This window comes from Ornithorhynchus anatinus, chromosome 14, assembly GCF_004115215.2.
Source record: "Ornithorhynchus anatinus isolate Pmale09 chromosome 14, mOrnAna1.pri.v4, whole genome shotgun sequence".
NCBI classification, from domain to species: domain Eukaryota; kingdom Metazoa; phylum Chordata; class Mammalia; order Monotremata; family Ornithorhynchidae; genus Ornithorhynchus; species Ornithorhynchus anatinus.
The window spans coordinates 45438474-45443829 of record NC_041741.1 but is presented as its reverse complement, the minus strand read 5'-3'; positions in this window follow the sequence as shown (position 1 = coordinate 45443829).

The following is a 5356-nucleotide window of genomic DNA, read 5'->3' as shown; positions in this document are numbered from 1 at the left end:
CATGGACTTCTTTTGTGTCCTTCGGGTCACTTTTAGATGTGGTCTTGGGCTCCAGGTGCGCTTCTGTTCCCGGCTGGAAAATTCTGCGGCCTCACCTCCCAGAGCCCTGGCCTGTCTGCTCTGGAACCTCTGAGCCTTCCAGATCCCTGCCTGGGCCCGTTCTGGAATCTCCACGGGGCCTCTGCTTCCACCCTACTCCGGGTCCGCAGCCTGAAGGAAATAAGAAAGAGAGAGGCTGGTGTGGCCTAGTGGGACGAGCAAGGGCCTGGGGGGCAGAAGACCTGGGTTCTATTCCCGGCTCTGCCGTTTGCCTGCCGTATGACCCCGGACAAGTCACTTCACTCTTCAGTTTCCTCATCTGTAAAATGGGGACTCAGTTGAAGCAGCCTGGTCTAGTGGAATGAACGTGGGCCTGGGAGTCAGAGGACCTGGGTTCCAATCCCAGTTCTGCCTGCTGTGTGAACTTGGTCAAGTCACTTAACTTTCTGTGCCTCAGTGCCCTCACCTGCAAAATAATAATCGTGGTATTTGTTAGGCACTTAATCTGTGCCAGGCACTGTACTCATGGGGATTCAAAACCTGTTCTCCCTCCTACTTAAACTCTGAGCCCCATGTGGGACCTGATTAGCATGTATCTACCCCAGTGCTTAATACAGCGCTTGACAAGTAGTAAGCTCTTCACAAATAATAATTATTAATAATACTAGTAATATCATTAATACCTGTTCTCCTTACTACTCAGACTGTGACCCCAAGTGGGACAAAGATTGGGTCGGACCGGATTATCTTGTAACTACCCCAGTGCATAATTTATAATGCTTGGCACCTGGTAAGCGATTAATAAATACCACAGTTGTGATTAGTGAAAGGCGACTATTGGACCTGCAGCTTGTTGCTGGGAGGTGGGGTGAGAGGTGGATGGAGATGACAAAAATGGTTTTGAGAAGAGAATATGTGTTTTTTTGTCTGGTCCGCTTTGCAGTATTTCTGCGTGGGCTTAAACAACAACCTCAGGGCCAGTTATTTCAGGTCTGACGCAGCTCGTAGGTTTCCTTGACTCCAGAACCGAGCGGTTGAAGTGCAGAAACGAGTCTGAAAACATACTCGCTGTTATGCCGAACCCGTAACCTATCCCTCACGCCCCACTCGGGACAACGAGAGGGGGAAGCGGAAGAATTCAAACCCTTCTCAACTGCAGTAGCGTGTCTAGAGCACTGTGTTAAGCATCGAGGAGCGTTTCAGGAAGGTAGAAGCCCTTTTGCACCCTTTCCTGGGTCCCCGTCCTCTAACTAGGGGTGGGTGGCTCCCAAATCGGGTGCCTGCAGGACACAAGTGAGAGCGGGGGACATTTTCGATTGAGCCCCAAGAATTTGGGGCCACTGCACGCTTTGATTTTTGTGAGCAGGTGGCTAAGCAGCCCGCCTTGTGTGTGATCGGTTAAATCCAAGATGGCAGCCCATTTAAATGCAGGCCTGGCCACCTTTAGCCATCTGGAAGGCCTGGTCATCTAGAGGCAGCCTCTGGATCCAGAAGGGAGGGTGGGCCCCCAGGTCATTTTTTAAGTTAGATGGCCTAACCGGGAAAGGGTGGGCGGCACGACTCCGAAGGAATCTCCGTCGCCTCCTTAAGACCAGGCAGATTGTCCACTCCCCCGTATCTTCCACTTCGTGCATCGAAGACACACCACCTCCCCCACGTGCCCAGAGCGCGCCCCAATTACGCCCCTCAGCTGGCGTTTTCTCATCGAGACTCCGCCTCGGGACCGTGAGCTCCCTGTGGGCAGGGAACGTGGCCGCCAACTCTGCCGTAGCGTGCCCTCCCAAGTGCTTAGTACAGTGCTCCGCACACAGCGTGGCCTAGTGGAAAGAGCATGGGCCAGGGAGTCGGAGGACCTGGGTTATAATCCCAGCTCGGCCACTTGTTCGCTGTGTGACCGTGGACGGGTCCGTGCCTGTGCCTCAGTTCCCGCATCAGTAAAATGGGGATTATGACCGTGAGCCCCACGTGAGACATGGACTGTGTCCAACCTGATTAGCTCATATCTATCCCAGTGTTCAGATCAGTGCCTGGCACATAGTAAGCACATAATAAATACCATGAATAAATAAGTGCGCAATAAAGATGATTAATTTATCTGGGCTTCAGACTGTTACTTGTCCTGACTCCCTTATTCCTCCCGCCCCCACTTCCCAGCCAGGCTGAGCCCCGGCTCTCACCTCTGGCTCGTGAAGTTGCCCCTAGAAATCGTTCTCTTCTTCTGCGCCTTCGAATCGCAGTTACCATACACAGTCTCTTCCAAATAAACAGAAAAGTCGCTCCCAGGCTTGCAGGATTATTTTGGGCTAAATGTTTTTCTAGAAGCCCTGGAGCTCTGTAGCGGTTGGAACTAAATATAGGGCGAGTTCATGTGCTTTATGGAGGGGCCTGCCACAGTTTTCCCCCCGGGGGGGCAGGATCAAGGAGCTGAGTGGCCTTGCTGAAAGGGGGATTTCCCCCTATCCCCCACCTCAACCAACCGACAACCCTCCCTTCTTAATAATAATGACCGTATTTGTTAAGTGCTGACTATGTGCAAAGCACTGTTCTAAGGGGGGGGGGGGGGTTCCTTGCCCAGATGGGGCAGGCAGTGGATAGTGGACACGGCACTAATCCTGGCTCCCCTGTCACCCTCCCCACCCCCACGAAGGGGGTGACGAGGGAACCATTCATTCGGATTTATTGAGCGCTTACTATGTGCAGAGCACTGTACTAAGCACTTGGAAAGCACAATTCAGCAACAGAGGCAATCCCTACCCAACAACGGGCTCACCAAGTTGAGGATGGCTGTAGTCTACCCTCTCTGTTGTATTGTTCTCTCCCTAGCACTTAGTACAGTGCTCTGCACAGACTAAGTGCTCGATAAATACAATCGACTGATGGACTGATTCCTTTCCTACAGAGAAGAAGCAGCGACCAAGTGGACGCGTGGCCTGGGAGTCAGAAGGACCTGGGTTCAAATCTCAGCTCCGCCACTCGCCTGCTGAGGGACCTTGGGCAAGACACTTCGCTTCTCTGAGCCTCAGTTTCCTCATCTGTAAAAGAGGGATTCAATACCCGTCCTCCCTCCCCCTTCGACCGTAAGGCCTGTGTGATAGAGGGACTGTGCCCGACCTGACGATCTCATATCTACAATGGGGCTCAGCAAATGCCACATTATATTATTTTATTTATTATCGCCACTTGGGTCAGCAGGTGAGGTGAAAACCCTTTGTCCCTATCACTCCAGCCAAGGGTTGAGAAGCAGCGTGGCTCAGTGGAAAGAGCCCGGGCTTGGGAATAACAGGCTGTGGGTTCTAATCCCAGCTCTGCCACTTGACTGCTGTGTGACCTTGGGCAAGTCACTTCACTTCTCTGTGCCTCGGTTACCTCATCAGTAAAAATGGGGATTAAAAAATGTGAGCCCCACGTGGGACAATCTGACTACCCTGTATCTACCCCAGCGCTTAGAACAGTGCTCGGCACATAGTAAGTGCTTAACAAATATCATAATAATTATGATTATTGTGTTCCATCTCCTTCTTCCCATTCCCCTAATCAAGATCCAAGACCTTGAGGAACGTAGTCTTCTTCTCAGGTCTGTTCCCCCCATTCCCCCAGAAAATCCTGGCGGCGGCATGGGCAGGACAGGAAGGGCGAGGGCCCCAAAGAGAACATCCTTTTTTTTTTTAAAGTGGTATTCTTCCCATTCCCCTAATCAAGATCCAAGACCTTGAGGAACGTAGTCTTCCTCTCAGGTCTGTTCCCCCCATTCCCCCAGAAAATCCTGGCGGCGGCATGGGCAGGACAGGAAGGGCGAGGGCCCCAAAGAGAACATCCTTTTTTTTTTAAAGTGGTATTTGTTAAGTGCTAACTATGTGCAAAGCACTGTTCTAAGCGCTGGGGGATACAAGGTGATCAGGTGGTCCCACGTGGGGTTCACAGTTTTAATCCCCATTTGGCAGATGAGGTAATTGAGGCACAGAGAAGTTAAGTGACTTGCCCGTGGTCACACAGCTCCATGACCAACTACGTGGGAATTCGAGGAATCATCTGGCGACACTGAAGGTGCTGGAAGGCCTCTCCATGGGGACCAGCCGTCCACGTCCGCACATAATAGAGAAGCAGCGTGGCTTAGTGGCAAGAGCAGGGGCTTGGGAGTCAGAGGTCGTGGGTTCTAATCCTGACTCCGCCACTTGTCAGCTGTGTGACTTTGGGCAAGTCACTTCTCTGGGCCTCGGTTACCTCATCTGTAAGCCGTACGTGAGCCAGGGACTGTGTCCGACCCGATTTGCTTGAATCTATCCCAGCGCTTAGTACGGTGCTTGGCACCTAGTAAGCCCTTAACAAATTCCATCATTATTATTATGATTAAAATGGGGGTTAAGGCGGTGAGCCCCACATGGGACAACCCGATCACCTTGCATAATAATAAAAATAATAATAATGTTGGTATTTGTTAAGCGCTTACTATGTGCAGAGCACTGTTCTAAGTGCTGGGGTAGACACAGGGGAATCAGGTTGTCCCACGTGGGGCTCAGTCTTCATCCCCATTTTACAGATGAGGTCACTGAGGCACAGAGAAGTTAAGTGATTTGCCCACAGTCACACAGCTGACAAGTGGCCGAGCTGGGATTCAAACCCATGACCTCTTACTCCAAAGCCCGTGCTCTTTCCACTGAGCCACGCTTGCATCTACCCTAGTGTTAATAATGTTGGTATTTGTTAAGCGCTTACTATGTGCCGAGCACTGTTCTAAGCGCTGGGGTAGACATAGGGGAATCAGGTTGTCCCACGTGGGGCTCACAGTCTTAATCCCCATTTGACAGATGAGGGAACTGAGGCACAGAGAAGTTAAGTGACTTGCCCACAGTCACACAGCCGCTTAGAACAGCGCTTGGAACATAGTAAGCGCTTAACAAACTCCATCATTAAAAGAGCCCGGGCTTGGTAGTCAGAGGTCATGGGTTCGAATCCCAGCTCCTCCAGTTGTCAGCTGTGTGACTGTGGGCAGGTCACTTCACTTCTCTGTGCCTCACTTACCTCATCTGTAAAATGGGGATTAAGACTGTGAGCCTCACGTGGGACAACTTGATGACCCTGTATCTACCCCGGCGTTTAGAACAGTGCTCTACACATAGGAAGCGCTTAGCAAATACCAACATTATTATTATTATGATCAAAATGGGGATTAAGGCGGTGAGCCCCGCGTGGCACAACCCGATTCCCTTGCATCTACCCCAGCGCTTAGAACACTGCTTGGCACATAGTAAGCGCTGAACAAATTCCATCATTATTAGGATTAAAATAGGGATTAAGACGGTGACCCCCCACAGCCCGA